Below are 17,140 nucleotides of genomic sequence, written 5' to 3'. Positions count from 1 at the left end.
ATATGAATGCATTTGCTTTGTAAACCAGACTCCTAGAATAACCCTCAGTGGTTCACACATAGTCCTGCCACACATAGTCCTGCATAAAGTTCCACCTGCCTCAAGGCAGATGAATTTTTCTGCATATACTCCCTTTGGGCAATACTTAGTTGGCTGCAGTAAGTGTTTTTTTTAAGCACTGACTGTGGCCAGCTAACTTTAGCCCTGATTATTCAGTTCCAGACCATGTGCAGATACTGGCATTAAATATCCAAGTTTGAGCAGACAGGTGCCAGCCAATATTCAGCTGGAACTGCATGCAACATTTATGCTGGTCCTGGCTTAATATCCCAATAGCCACCCCGCCCCCCTTGGACCTACCTGTCCATCCGTGGTGGCCCAGTAAGATGATCAAGGCAGCAAGCCCTACTTGTTCCTTCTCCTAGCAACTTTGGTGGCAAAATGTCTGCTGTGAGCCACTAGAGGCAGGAGTGAATGGGGCCACCTGACTACAAGAATGGACAGGTAGTTCTGGGGAGGGTGCTACTGGGAAATGGAAGATAGTGATTCAGGTTAGGGAGGTTGGGTTTGTTGGTGAGGGAGCTTGTCTAGTTAGGGGATGTCAGGGAGGTGGGATCGGATCCTGTCGGGGGGAGGGGGGCAGGAGGGACGGGAGAACAATGGAAGACAGAGGCCTCTATCTGGAAGCTACACAGGTACTACTACTACTACTTATTTCTATAGCACTACTAGACGTACGCAGCACTATACATTTGAACATGAAGAGACAGTCCCTGCTTGACGGAGCTTACAATCTAATCAGGACAGACAAACAGGGATAAGGGAACAAATAATGGATAAGGGAATTGCTAAGGTAGGAATTATAAAACAGACATTGATACTGAACAAGTGAATAGGGGTTAGGAGTTAAAAGCAGCATCAAAAGGTAGGCTTTTAGCCTAGATTTGAAGAAGGACAGAGGAGCTTGACATATACTGGCTCAGGAAGTCTATTCCAGGCATCTGGGGCAGTATGATAAAAGGAACGGAGTCTGGAGTTAGCAGTGGAGGAGAAGGGTACAGATAAGAGAGATTTACCCAATGAATGGAGTTCCCGGGGAGGAGTGTAGGGAGAGATAAGAGTGGAGAGGTACTGAGGATCTGCAGAGTGAATGCACTTGTGAGTCAATAAGAGGAGTTTGAACTGTATGCAGAAAGAGATAGGAAGCTAATGAAGTGACTTGAGGAGAGGGCTAATATGAGCATAGCGACACTGGCGGAATATAAGTCATTCAGCAGAATTTTGAACAGATTGAAGGGGAGAGAGATGACTTAGTTGGGACACCTGTGAGAAGCAAGTTTCAATAGTCTTAACAAGAAGTGATAAGAGTGTGGATAAGGTTTTTGGTAGTGTGCTCAGAAAGGAAAGGACAAATTTTGGTGATATTATAGAGAAAGAAACGACATATTTTAGTAGTCTGTTGAATATGTGCAGAGAAAAAGAGAGAGGAGTCAACCCAAATTACAAGCTGATGTTACAGGGAAGATGAGAGTGTAATCCACAGAGATAAAGAATGGGGGGAAGAGGAGAGATTGGTTTAGGGGGGAAGATAAGAAGCTCAGTCTTGGTCATGTTTAGTTTCAGATGGCGGTGAGAGATCCAAGCAGCAATGTCAGAAAGGCAGGCTGGTACCTTGACCTGGATTCCTGCTGAAATTTCTGGTGTGGAGAGGTAGATATGGGAGTCATCAGCATAAAGATGATACTGAAAACTATGGAATGAGATCAGAGCACCAAGGGAAGAAGTATAGATGGAGGAAAAAAGAGGTCCCAAGACAGAGCCCTGAGGAACACCAACTGATAGTGGGATAGAAATGGAGGAGGATCCACCAGAGTATACACACTAAAAGTGCGATGGGAGAGATAAGAAGAAGACCAGGAAAGAACAGAGCCTTGAAATCCAAATGAGAACAGCAGTTCAAAGAGTAGGCAGTGATCAATAATTGGATCTTGCCAGGTATTTGTGACCTGGATTGGCCACTGTTGGAAACAGGATGCTGGGCTTGATTGACCTTTGGTCTTTCCCATTATGGCAATATTTATATACTTATGTAAAAGCAGCAGATAAATCGAAAAGGATGAGGATAGAACAGAGACCTTTGGATCTGGCCAGGATCAGGTCATGGGAGACGAACAAGGGCTGTTTCAGTTGAATGAAAAGGGCAAAAACCAGATTGAAGTGGATCAAGAATAGCTTGAGATGAAAGAAAGTCAAGACAATGGTGTTGAGCAGCATGTTCAAGTATCAAGTAGAGAGCCAAGTGAAATCCACAACAAAGAAAATGTTCTACTCAATGTGGAAACTCAAACACGTGAAACCATTCTTCCCAAGGGAAACATTAACATTTCGCAGCATGATACAATAAATGGTACTAAGCCATATTTTATTTGTGGCATTTATATCCCGCTCTTTCCCGCTCGATAGCAGGTTCAGTGCGGCTTACAAAGTGTGGTACAAAGTATCACAGAGATAATACAAAGTATAATACAAAGTATCACAGAGATAATACAAAGTATGGTACAATGTAGCACAGAGATAACACAGTTATGTAGAGTGGGACATTAGTAAGAGATGTGGGGGAAGGATTGGAGTGTGGGTAGTGCTGGTGGTGTGGGTTAGGTTCGAGACTTAAGTTGGGTCGTTTGGGTAGGCTTGTTTGAAGAGGTAAGTCTTAGCAGCTTTCGGAAGGGTATGTGTTCATTGGTTTTTCGGATATGTCTAGGTAAGGTGTTCCAGAGTTGGCTGCCTATAACAGAGAAGTTGGATGCATAGTAGGTTTTGTATCTGAGGCCTTTGCAGTTGGGAAGATGTAGATTGAGATATGTTCGAGAGGATTTGGACCAGTTCCTGGCTGGAAGATCGATCAAGTTGGACATGTAGCTTGAAGATTCTCCATTGAGGATCTTGTGGATCATTGTGTGGGTTTTGTTTATTCGTTCCTTGATAGGGAGCCAGTGAAGTTTTTTACGAAGTGATGTTGTGCTTTCGAATCATGATTTGCCAAAAATGAGTCTGGCTGCTGTGTTTTGGGCGGTTTGGAGTTTTTTCATGATTTGGATTTTGCATCCGATGAAGATGCTGTTGCAGTAGTCAGCATGGGTAAGTACTGTGGATTGTACTAGATTGTGGAAAGTTTTCTGCGGGAGGAATGGTTTTACTCTTTTCAGTACCCACATCATGTTGAACATCTTCTTTGTTGTGGCTTTTGCATGAGTTTCTAAAGTTAGGTGTTTGTCTAATGTTACTCCTAGTATTTTTAGATTGTCAAATATTGGGATTGTAACGTCAGGGGTGTTCAGGATGGTTGGGAGCAGAGTGGAGTGTTGTGATGAAAGGATTAGGCATTGAGTTTTTTCTTTGTTCATTTTCATCTTGAATGCGTTGGCCCAGGATGATAGGATGTTCATGGCAGTGATTATTTTCTACTGTAATGGACTACTGCAGTGGACTACTGCAATGGAGTACTGCAATGGAATCTATGCAGGATGCAAAGAACAAAGATGCAAAGAACAAATCCTAAAGAAACTCCAGACCGCACAAAACACGACAGCCAGACATATATTTGGAAAAACGCAAATTGAAAGTGCAAAACCCCTCCTTGAAAAATTCCACTGGCTCCCAATCAAAGAATGTATCGCTTTCAAAATCTGTACCCTGGTTCACAAAATTATCTACGGTGAAGCCCCGGGATATATGACAGACCTCGTTTACCTACCAACCAGAAACACATCCAAATCAACGTGAACATATCTAAATCTACACTACCCAAGCTGTAAAGGACTTAAATACAAATCAACTTACGCATCCAGTTTCTCCTACATAAGCACACAACTGTGGAACGCATTACCAAAAGCCTTGAAAACAACGTACGACCACCTAAACTTTCGGAAATCACTAAAAACTAACCTGTTTAAAAAGGCGTACCCTACCGATCCAACTTAAATGCTTGATCTCTGCAACACAACAAAAGCAAAGCATGTTATGAGCATAATACAACTCTTCCATTGACTGTTCCACATGAACTCTATCCACCTCAACATCACTTTGTTCACACCAGAGTCCGTGAACGCCTCTCCGGTACTATGTAAGCCACACTGAGCCTGCAAATAGGTGGAAAGATGTGGAATACAAATGTAACAAACAAATAAATCATGAATAGGAAAGGGAAGAGGGAGATGGGGTGATAGTTGGAAGGACAGGTAGGGTCCGATGAAGGTTTTTTGAGGAGTGGTGTAACTACGGCATGTTTGAAGGCATTGGGAACAGTCACAGTAGAAAGTGAAAGATTAAGGATATGACAGAAGGGATGACCATAGGAGAGAGAGTGCTAAGTAGATGGGTGGAAATAGGATCAGAGGAGCAGGTAGTTAGTTTCGAGAAGGAAAGAAAATGTGCAGTTTCCTCTTCAGTGATTTCAGAAAAGGAAGGAAAGGAGGCAGGGTTTGAAGGAGGGCTAAGAGAAAGGACTGAGGGAAGGAGAGGTTGAGCTGCCAGTCAATATTCAGTGCTGGCATCTATGTAGCTAAGCAGCACTGAATATGTAGGCCCAGCACTGAATATTGCCACATAACTGTTGGATCCTCCCCTTCACCCCTGTAACGCTTCTCACCTGCTGGCTCCTCCCTAACTCCACCCCTGTAATGTCCCTTTTCTGCTGGCTCTTCCCTAACTCCACCCTCTTAACACTCCTCTCCTGTCCAGTTTCAAGATGACTGGTAAGTGCTGATATATAACAGCAATGCCCAGTTAAGTGCCACTGAATATCAATGACCTTCTGAGTATAATTTAAGCAGGCAGGAGCCTCTACTGCCTGATTAAATCACTTTGAATATTGGCCCTCTGTTTTATAAAATGTATGAATTCCATAGAATGCCCTCCAGACACTATTATCAAGAATAATATGCTTTTGTCAGCACATAATTTTGTACATCTTTATACATCCATGCAATTTTGTAACAGCTATTTTTTTTGCAAGTCAAAAATGCTTTACACATGGGAAATGCTTTATAAAGTTAGCCATATGTATGGCAGTTGCATAATACTGATTCTTTCTTCAGAATCCTCTCAGGGCTTCTGAGGCATCCTTGTTCATGGCCAGCATAGAATTATTTGTTTCTCACCTACTTTTGCAGTAGCTAGATGCAGTATCTCTCAAAAGCTAGTCACTTTTTATTGGAATAACTTAATATCTCATCTACAGCCCGTTGCATTTACGACATAGATAGTAATGTAATAAATGATAGGAGATAAAAATAGCACGCTCAATCTAGTCTACCCAGTAAGATGGCTAGAGATATACCTGCCGCTCCATGCAGATTATTCCCTCTATGTCTTATTTTGACATGTGAAAATCATTATTGGCTTTGATTCCATCCTCTTATTATATAGGGGTCCTATGTGTCTATCCCATGCCTTTTTGAATTCTATCACTGCTTTTGTCCCCACCACCTCCACTATGAAGACCTTCCAGGAATCCACCACCTTTTCCATGAAATAATATTTCCCAATGTTGCTTTCAAATTACCTCCATGCAGCTTCATGTCATGTCCTCTACTTCTATAGCTTCCCAATATGTGAAAAAGATTTGTTTGTTCATTAATACCTTACAAGTATTCAGATATCCGTACCATACTGTATCTCCTCAGTCTCTTCTCTCCACTAGGGTATACACATTCAGGTCTTCAACAGAGATGTGCTTTCATTTGAAATTACGTTTCCCATGCCCCATGCACTTCGTGTCACTGTTACCCCTTAGATACTGTGCCTTATTTGCAAAGATTGCACATTCTTTGGGAGAGCTGGGTGGTCTACATGTTGGGAAAAGGAGTAGAGGTATGGGGAGGGGGCTGTATGCTGCAGGGATGTGTATGGTGGGTATATGCAATGGGGGTCCTTGGAGTTGGTCACTGAGAAAGAGTTAGGGGTATATGGCATAGATGGTGATTGAGTGTACCGTGCATGGAGTATGCTGCAAAGGGAGAGGTTGGTGCTTGGGAGAGAGCAAAGGGGATATGAGCTGGAGGAGGGGGAGTTGAGAGAGAGCTGAGTATGTGAACTGAGGAGGGGGAGATTAGAGGAATTTTAGAAAGTCATAGGTGTGTGTATGTGTGTCCTGGGAGAGGTGTGTGAGAGAGAGAGCTATAGGTATCAGTATGAGGGGAGAGATTGAAAATAAGAGATAGAGAGAGCTATGAGGTTGTGTGCCTAGGGCATTGTTTGAAAAGGAGGGGTGGAAAGAGATCTCGAGTCTTGCTGAGGGATGGATAGACAGAGAAAGAAAACTGTGGGATGTACACCCTGGAAAAGGGGCAGAGATTACTGGGGATCAAACATGCTCAGGGTTGGGGGAGGAAGATCAAGCCTGGGGTGCGGGTTCAAGCTAGTTGGAAAATGAGACTGCTAGAGGTTGGGTTGAGCCTGAGCAAGGAGAAAGCTGTGGGAGTCAGGCTTGGGCCACAGGGGGGCCTTGTCTTTATGATGGGGAAATGTTATGCAAAAAAGTTACAAATTGAGTGCAGAATTTTATAAACCTGTGTATAAGATTTTCAAGTTTTTGGCATAGAATTCTCCTAAGTGTATGCACTGAGCCACAAAACGAGCCCAAAATGCCTGAAGAATGTAATGTAGAATAGAGTTCTGGAAGCTAAGGTAGTGCTGGAACCTTTTATAGGTTTCAAGTTTCTTTTCTGATGAACTAATGTCAGAATAAACCAGAGATGACGGTGTACAAATATAACCACTGCTCCACTGTCTGTTATGGGTGTGCATGGTGAAAAAGTTTGGCTAGTCTTCATTTTAAATGGAGGTTTTTGTGATCTTTTATTTGTTTTTTTTTGGGTGGGGGGATTTTTCACACATCTGTGATTTTTTATGCGCATACAACGCGTGTAAAACTTTGTGCAAAGTGACTGTACGCTTGTTACTTCGTGGTATAGATGCATAAAAGATTTGCATGCACTTTAACCCGTTTTTGCTTACATTTTTATTTTCACCCTAACTTCCTAAATCAGTTTTGGAACATTGAGCAAAAACATGTTAAATTTTTAAACACTCATGTGAACTGAATGCATGCTCACAAATGCACACTGCACATCTTTCTCTTTCTGCTCAGACACCTGTGTATAACTGGGAGCAGTAGGTGATCATGCATCTTATAGGGGTTCGTCCAACAGAGGGAAAACTTGCTTGTGGATTTTTCTCTGCTACTGTCAGTTTAAAAAATATACAGCCATTCAGGTTTTGGGGTTGTTTAGAAAAAATGGAAAGGTTACTGATGTCACTGTAAAATGGCGATAATTCAAAAAATGTGCTCCTTTTGGAAAAATCCACAGCGGAAAGAAAAATCCAATGAATTGCAAAAGTACAGTTCGTTAGCAGCAGGTGTTTCTTCTAAATCTCAGACCCCTATCAGGATACCCTTTGGAGACCTTCCAGGCTAGGGGTTCCCTGTTTTTGAAATCTGGATAGAAGCTGGTGATGTCTTTCTCCCCAAATAATTGCAGGGCAGTTTCCCTGCTCAAGAATGGGATTGTCTCTCACTCCCGTTGATTCTCCTTTTTGAGAATCTTCTTGATGTAGATTTACAATTTTTGAGAGTCTTCTAGATGTAGATTTAAGAAAGGGAATGGGGCTTGATATACCGTCTTTCTGTGGTTTTTATAACTACATTCAAAGCGGTTTACACAGTATATACAGGTACTTATTTGTACCTGGGGCAATGGAGGGTTAAGTGACTTGCCCAGAGTCACAAGGAGCTGCAGTGGGAATCGAACCCAGTTCCCCAGGATCAGAGTCCGCTGCGCTAACCACTAGGCTACTCCTCTGATTTCTAATCTGGATGAAGAACCGTTTCCACAGCTGAATACCGCTCCTCCACTGAAAAAAAGGAATGTGTAGAATACCCTCCTTTCACTGAGAATATACAGCAGATTCCTGAACCAAGTTCTCCGTAGAATCCCAGGTGGGTATGGGTAATGGGTTTGATTATACTGCCTTTCTGTGGTACAACCAAAACAGTTTACATGCTTCATACAGGTACTTTCTCTGTCCCTAGTGGGTTCACCATCTACGTGCTCCTACCCGATCTTTGAACTTTTAGGAGATAACACTGAAAGAAAGAACAGGGAACTTTCAGGGCTCCTTCACTATACTAAGCCTTGTAAACCTTAGGCACCTTAGAGGCTGACCAAAGCTGCTTTTTTCAGATTCAGTGAAACCGAAACTGCCATCAAAAGTGTCTGAAACCTTTCAGCCGAAACCAAAACTACAGCCAAAACTCATCACCTGGTGTCGGCGAAAACCAAAAACTTCAATTTGGCTGTGAATGTGAGCCAGTGAGGGCCACTGGGGAATTGCCAGAGCTTGAAGTCTGCATCCCTCTGCTAAACCCACAGTATCCAAGTCAGAATATAAATTTAAATAATGGAAGACCATATTTTATCTCCAAGCGAAATATCGTCCACACACGGACGGCAGCTAATGAAAATAAACTGAAAGCCACGATGGTTTTAGAGTGGCTGCTTTTGCAGTACATTTGAAGTGACAGCTTACATCATAACAACACAGAGAAGCTAATTTCTAAGGAGCCTATCTCAAATATACAGATTTGAATTTCTGCTAAAATTTTGTATCAAAAGCATTTATTTGGAGCACTCTATTAGCATATAGGCTATAATGTAAGATTATAACTGCAGTACAAAAAAGAATACAAACTTTAGCCCCCTCCATCCCCCTGGACTAACTTACAATTACTAGTAGTATAACAACACATCCTTCAGAGTAGCAATGGATTTCCACAAGATGAGGGACTATAGTTAACACACCAAACACTCTGGGCCCTGTTTACTAAGGTTCACTAGTGTTTTTAGTGCATGCTAACACGAGAGACACCCATAAGAATATATAGGTGTCTCTAGCATTAGCTCATGCTAATTTTTAGCGTGCGCTAAATACGCAAGCATGCCTACAGCGCAGCTTAGTAAACAGGTCCCTTTTGTTTTGGTTTTTTTTTATAATCATAGAGCCCTGTTTACTAAGCAGCACTAAGGGGCACATCAGCGTTTTTAGCGTGTGCTAATGTTTAGCATATGCTGAATGCTAAGTTGCCCATAGGAACAGATGGGCAACCCTAGTGTTTCGTGCACACTAACTAAAAACACTAGTATGGCTTAGTATATACTACTACTACTTATTTCTATAGCGGTACAAATCTGACACGGATCCATGTTTTGGCACGAATACCTGCTTCAGGGGTCACAACATCTAAATATTGCAGACAGAAATATTTAAAGATGTAACACAATTAGTAAATAAGTACAGTAAAAATGCAAACACCAAATACGCTAAAACATAAATTAATCAAAAACTAAAAAAAATAATTTGAATAAATATAAAAAGCAAAGCACAAAGGCTAATGTGAACACCAATCACATTACTTTAGCAATAAAAAATAGTATGCCAATGTATAACAATAACACAAGTTTTCAGAAAGTAAGATGTAAATGATTAGAATGCATGTACGTTAGCTAATACAGATACAGCAGGGCATAGAACTTAATAAACATAGGTCACAAACAATAATATAACAATAAAACCAAATATACAGGCAGGGAGAGGTCATAAATCTAAGTAGAATGCATGTACTTTAGCTATACAAATACAGCGGGGTGTAAATCTGAATATAAATCCCAAACAATAATATCAAAATCCCAAACAATAATATCAAAATGATAATAAATACAGAACATGATGTAAAAATGAAATAAAGCTCTGCTGTTTAAACCTATCTAATCACAGATATACCTGATATATACAATGTTTCAGAAGATGATCATACACAACAATTCAATGGTACCAGCAAATACCAAAATAAGGCTTCTAAAACAAAAAGGAGGTGCACACTAAAGCAATCAAGGGCAGATATTATGAGGAATGCTCAACGAGAAAACAGGAGAATCACATATGAAAGAACATCATTTATACAGAAATAAAATACAATGTAGAAATGAGAGCGAGGCTCATCAATACTTGAGAGCTAACACAACACGCTTATTGTGTTAAGGTGAGATTTATACCAGAGGAATGTCCTCAAACATAAGCATAAACCTTAGTGAAAAATCAGTCTCTCAGGCAGGCCTACAGGAGGGAGAGGAGGTGCTCGTAGGGCTCTGGAAGGAGGGGTAACTTTGAGACAAAGCACACATTTTCGGCTTCCACCAAAAACACATGGCCATTTTCAGCTGAAACTGAAAATACATCCGAAAATTACAATAATCTTTCAGCCAAAACTGAACCCTGTAATCACACAGCTAAAATTTTTAAACTAATTCTATTCTTTTTAACATTTGTTATTGTAACTTCAGTATATTTGTAAGTTTATACTTCAGTTTCTTTTCTCTTTCTACTTTATTTCCTATTTTTAGATTTTTTAATAGATACTATAAACTACTCAGATGTCATCCCAAATAGGCGGTATATACTAAACACTAAACCTGAAGACTGTGAGCTGGAAAGTTAAGTACATAAGTATTGCCAAACTGGGCCAGACCAAGGGTCCATCAAGCCCAGCATCCTGTTTCCAACAATGGCCAATCCAGGTCACAAATACCTGCAAGATCCCAAAAAAGTTCAATACATTTTATGCTGCTTATCCCACAAATAAGCAATGGATTTCCCCCAAGTCATTTTAATAATGGTCTATGGACTTTTCCTTTAGGAAGCAGGCCAAACCTTTTTTTAAACCCCGCTAAGCTAACCGCCTTTAGCACATTCTCTGGCAATGAATTCCAGAGTTTAATTACACATTGAGTGAAGAAAAAGTTTCTCCGATTTGTTTTAAATTTACTACTTTGTAGCTTTATCACATGCCCCCTAGTGCTAGCATTTTTGGAAAGAGTAAATATTCACATCTACCCGTTCCACTCCACTCATTATTTTATAGATCTCTGTCATATCTCCCCTTAGCTGTCTTTTCTCCAAGCTGAAGAGCCCTAGCCGCTTCAGCCTTTCCTCATAGGGAATACGTCCCATCCCCTTTATCATTTTTGTCGCCCTTCTCTGTACTTTTTCTAATTTCACTATATCTTTTTTGAGATGCGGTGACCAGAATTGGACACAATATTCGAGGTACAATCGCACCATAGACCGATTCAAAGGCATTATGACGTCCTTATTTTTGTTTTCCATTCCTTTCCTAATAATACCTAACATTCTATTTGCTTTCTTAGCCGCCGCAGCATACCGAGCAGAGGGTTTCAAAGTATCATCTATGACGACGCCGAGAACCCTTTCTTGGTCGGTGACTCCTAACATGGAACCTTGTATTACGTAGCTATAATTTGGGTTCCTCTTTCCCACATGCATCACTTTGCACTTGCTCACATTAAACGTCATCTGCCTTTTGGATGCCCTGTTGCCCAGTCTTATAAGGTCCTCTTGTAATTTTTCATAATCCTCTTTGGATAACTTTGTGTCATCAGCAAATTTAATTACCTCACTAGTTACTCCCATCTCTAGATCATTTATAAGTATGTTAAAAAGCAGCGGTCCCAGCACAGACCCCTGGGGAACCCCACTATCTACCCTTTTCCATTGAGAATACTGACCATTTAACCCTACTGTCTGTTTTCTTTTAACCAGTTTTTAATCTACAATAGGACATTACCTCCTATCCCATGACTCTCCAATTTCCTCTGGAGTCTTTCATGAGGTACTTTGTCAAATGCCTTCTGAAAATCCAGATACACAATATCAACCAGCTCACCTTCATCCACATATTGCTATGGAACGCACTACCCACAGCCCTGAAAACCATAGACAATCTAACTAACTTTCGCAAATCCTTGAAGACACATCTCTTCAACAAAGCCTACAAAATGAACACTTAACGACACAAATCACCACCCAACTCATTCAAGTATCAAAATGCAATTCCTACACCACCCTATCTAACACCTACTTCTCTAATTCCTTATATATCTTCTACTTATACTAATTGTATACAAGATCCTGTCGTGACTATGTCATAACTACACTCTGTAAGCCACATTGAGGCTGCAAATAGGTGGGATAATGTGGGGTACAAATGTAATAAACAATATTTGTTCACCCCTTCAAAGAAATGTAATAGATTGGCGAGGCAAGATTTCCCTTCACTAAATCCATGTTGGCTTTGTCTCATTAATCCATGCATTTGAATATGCTCTGTAATTTTGTTCTTTATAATAGTCGCTACCATTTTTCCCGGCACCGACTTCTGGCTCACTGGTCTATAATTTCCCGGATCTCCTCTGGAACCTTTTCAAAATATCGGCGTTACATTGGCCATCCTCCAATCTTCTGGTACCATGCCCAATTTTTAAGATAAATTACATATTACTAACAATAGTTCCGCAAGTTCATTTTTCAATTCTATCAGTACTCTGGGATGAATACCATCCAGTCCAGGAAATTTGCTACTCTTCAATTTGTCAAATTGCTCCATTACATCCTCCAGGTTTATAGAGATTTCATTCAGTTTCTCCGACTCGTCAGCTTTGAATACCATTTCTGGCACCAGTATCTGACCAAAATCTTCCTTGGTGAAGACCGAAGCAAAGAATTCATTTAATCTCTCCACTATGGCTTTGTCTTCCCCAATTGCCATTTTTACCCCTCGGTCATGTAGCAGTCCAATCGATTCTTTTGCTGGCTTCTTGCTTTTAATATACCTAAAAAAATTTTGCTATGTGTGTTTAACTCCAACGCAGTCTTTTTTCAAAGTCCCTCTTTGCCTTCCTTATCAGCACATTGCATTTGACTTGCCATTCCTTATGCTGTTTCTTATTATTTTCAGTCGGTTCCGTCTTCCATTTTCTGAAGGATTTTCTTTTAGCTCTAATAGCTTCCTTCACCTCACTTTTTAACCATGCTGGCTGTCTTTTGGTCTTCCTTCCTCCTTTTTTAATATTCTGAATATATTTGGCCTGGGCTTCCAGGATGGTATTTTTGAACAGCATCCATGTCTGATGTAAATTTTTGACTCTCGCAGCCACTTCTCTAAGTTTTTTTTTCACTGTTCTTCTCATTTTATCATAGTCTCTTTTTTGAAATGCTTTATTCATACTACCCCTCTCCTCAAGACCCTTCACTGGCTCCCTATCCGTTTTTGCATCCTGTTCAAACTTCTTCTTCTAACCTATAAATATACTCACTCTGCTGCTCCCCAGTATCTCTCCACACTCGTCCTTCCCTACACCCCTTCCCGTGCACTCCGCTCCATGGATAAATCCTTCTTATCTGTTCCCTTCTCCACTACTGCCAACTCCAGATTTCGCACCTTCTGTCTCGCTGCATCCTACGCCTGGATAAAACTTCCTGAGCCCCTACGTCTTGCCCCATCCTTGGCCACCTTTAAATCTAGACTGAAAGCCCACCTCTTTAACATTGCTTTTGACTCGTAACCACTTGTAACCACTCGCCTCCACCTACCCTCCTCTCTTCCTTCCCGTTCACATTAATTGATTTGATTTGCTTACTTTATTTATTTTTTGTCAATTAGATTGTAAGCTCTTTGAGCAGGGACTGTCTTTCTTCTATGTTTGTGCAGCGCTGCGTACGCCTTGTAGTGCTATAGAAATGCTAAGTAGTAGTAATGTATTGGATTTCCTGTGTATACTTACTCCAAAGCTGATATCAAATCTGATCATATTATGATCACTGTTATCAAGCGGCCCCATCACCATTACCTCCCGCAACAGATCATGCGCTCCACTAAGGACTAGGTCTAGAAATTTTCCTTCTCTCGTTGGCTCCTGTACCAGCTGCTCCATAAAGCAATCCTTGAATTCGTCAAGGAATTTTACCTCTCTAGCATGCCCTGATGTTACATTTACCCAGTCAATATCGGGGTAATTGAAATCACCCATTATTATCGTGTTGCCCCCCTCCCTAATTTCCGATAACATTGCTACATCTGTCTGTTTATCCTGGCCAGGCAGACGGTAGTACACTCCTATCACTATCCTTTTCCCCCTTTACATGTGGAATTTCAATCCATACGGATTCCAAGATGTGTTTTGTTTCCTGCAGAATTTTCAATCTATTTGATTCAAGGCCCTCAACATACAATGTGGGGTACAATGTAAAATTTTGATAATAAAACCTACAACCTCTCCCCCCCCCCCCCCCAAACAAACTGACCAACCCATTCATGACACCTACCCAACATCAACCTGATAAATACTTTGAAAAAAATAGAATCCTGAACAATTTTCAGTTCAACCAGTAGTTTGTTCCAGAAATCTGGAACGGCCCCAGAAAACAAAAGAAACATATATCTGAACAAACTGAACTTCTTTAGCCGTGGGCAAGGTCAAATTCCTTGAACCATATGAACTGAGTTCTTGGTACATATTGGTGCAGCAGTCCCTCAAATATCCCCCCCCCCCCACCACCACCACCACCAAAGAGTCTTAAACTAAACATCATACCTTAAAATAAATTTCAGTTTCTATAGGCAACCAGTGTAGTAATAGCGTAACCAAATTGTATTTTATAAATAACCATTTGTGCAGTTATAGTATAAATACGTTGTAACTTTCACAGAACATACTTAGGCAAGCCAAGGTAAATAGCATTACAATAATCCAGTCTCGTTAATACAGTCACTTGCACAATCATTCAGAAGCCTTGTGGCCAGAAATAAGAGCACAACTGTTGAGCCATTTTCAATTTCAATCAAGCCACCTGCACCACCTGGTCAACCTGAGACTCCAAGGGAAGAGGTAAGCAAAACCCATAGGACTCCGTTCTATAAATGGTGTCCAAATTTGGGTAGCAGCAAAAACAGGAGTAGGATGATCTGGCCCTTTCAATAACCAAGGAGGACGTATATACAATAAAAAGTCTTTATTGAAGAACCTCAAGTGACTTGACACAACAGCTGTGTTTCGGCGCCTATACGCCTGCTTCAGGAGTCTTGTGATGTTCCAACGATTTAAAAAGAAAATGAGTTTTCTTATATGGTTATTTTGTTGGATGTCGAAATCCAAATAACTCAGGAGTGATGCTTCCAAGGCCTGCCGCAGCAGTCTAAATGAAGTATTCAAAGCTGAAACACAGCTGCTGTGTCGAGTCACTTGATGTTCTTCAATAAAGACTTTTTATTGTATATACGTCCTCCTTGGTTATTGAAAGGGCCAGATCATCCTACTCCTGTTTTTGCTGCACTACTTTGACGTAGGAATTGAGGGTTCCTCCAGTTTTTGGGGCTGCTCCTCGCCGTCCAAATTTGGGTGCCAATTGAAGAAAAAAAACGTGTGTTATTCTATAAACGGCGCTCAAAGTTGGGTACAGTTTATAGACTAGTGTTTGTCACTGAGATTTGTGCCCAGTTTTGGGAACAAAGATTTATACTGAGTAAAACCTGGTTTAAATTCTTGCACCTAAATTATGCACAGATCTCCCTTATTTTATAAAACTCTGTAAATTCCAGGAACAGCCCTGATCCGCCCATGCTCTTCCCATGCCCACACACCTTTTCGGATCCACATGTAAAATTTACACTCAGATCCCAGCACCTAAAGGTGGGTGTGCAAATTTCAATTTAATACCAATTAGTGCCGGTAATTGATTACTGCCCAGTTATCGGCACTAATTGGTTTGTTAATTTGCCTTAGTAAATTGGGTATGCACTCATATTTGGATACACAATTTTAAGTGCCATATATAAAATTAGGGCGTTAGTGTCCGAACTCCTGAGATAAGTAAGTGGGGAGAGGGGTTCACCTTTACCAACCCATAAAATCTGTTTTTGTATATTCTACACCAACCAAGTATTCACCGCTGTAAAACACTCACTCACTGTATTCTGCAGCTCAGCCACTGGAGTAGAACATAAGGCTGATGCTTAGTGGAGCAGCCCAAGAACCTGGAGAACAGGGTTCAGTTCCCACTGCAGCTGCTTGTGACTCTGGGCAAGTTACTTAACCCTTAATTGACCCAGGTACACAATAAGTACATATAATATGTAAACTGCTTTGTAACCACAGAAAGGCAATACTGTATATCAAATCCCATCCCCACCCCCTGAAAAAGCAAATACCCAAATAACATTTGCCAAGAGTTGAAAATAAACATTAAATAATGTCAGTGATAATGGGGACCACTGGTATACTACATTTTCTACAAAACGTCCACCAAACCTTGGACTAGGAATTTTAGAGAACCTTGCATTTGGGATAAATTTTTCTTTTCTGAGTGGTCGGGATATTTCTATTTCTGTTTACAGGTATGTGATCTCATTGTGATTGTTGACCAGGAATCATGATTCCTCAGTCATTCTTTATTTCTAGGACCTGTTTTAGGCTATTACTATTTTAAAGGCATGCTTTTTCCGGTGTTAGCCCTGGGCATGGATGTGTAGCCGGCTGTTTTTTATGATGAATTTACAAGTATCTTAGGTACCAGCAATTGATTCAGAATGCTGCTGCACAAGGGTAAAAACATGCAGGTGCATCTCTGGAAGAACAAAAAGCAAAAGTTCCTTTCTCCATCAAAATCAACTTCAAAATCTGTCAATGCAGACATTTACAGATAAATGTGTGAAGCCTGCCATAATGCTACAAGAACTGGAAAATAATAAAGTATTGGACGTTTGAATAAGTTCAAAATACACTACAGGGCGTTAAGGTTTGGGCTTAACATACTATAATGGAGAATTTTAATGCATGACAAGCCCAAAACCAACACTGCATCAAGAAAGAATGTTCTGACCAGAGGCGTAGCCAGTATGGGGCCACGGGGGCCTGGGCCCCTGTAGATTTGCCCCTGGACCCTCTGCTGACGACCCTCTCAACCCCCCCCCCTCTCGCCACCAACCCGCCGTCGCCTACCTTTGCTGGCGGGGGACCCCAACCCCCGCCAGCCGAGCTGAGGTCCTCTTCTTCCCAATCCCGTGCAAGGCTTCGTTCTGTTTCTGTGAGTCTGACGTCCTGCACGTACAACGTACAGGACGTCAGACTAGAACGAAGCCTTGCGCGGGATTGGGAAGAAGAGGACGGTGGCGGGGGGGGGGGGGGTCAGCAATGGCGGTGGGGGGAGTCGGCGGCACCGGGGGGGGGGG

General features: G+C 41.3%; 1 protein-coding gene across 2 annotated transcripts in view; it reads left to right on the top strand.

Annotated features, from left to right (window-relative positions):
- The window catches only part of HOMER2 (homer scaffold protein 2), a 273,575-nt gene that overhangs the window by 219,146 nt on the left and 37,289 nt on the right, over positions 1-17,140 (top strand). The window lies entirely within an intron of this gene.

Source organism: Microcaecilia unicolor, chromosome 1 (assembly GCF_901765095.1).
Source record: "Microcaecilia unicolor chromosome 1, aMicUni1.1, whole genome shotgun sequence".
Lineage (NCBI taxonomy): Eukaryota > Metazoa > Chordata > Amphibia > Gymnophiona > Siphonopidae > Microcaecilia > Microcaecilia unicolor.
This window is presented reverse-complemented; position numbering and strand designations above follow the sequence as displayed.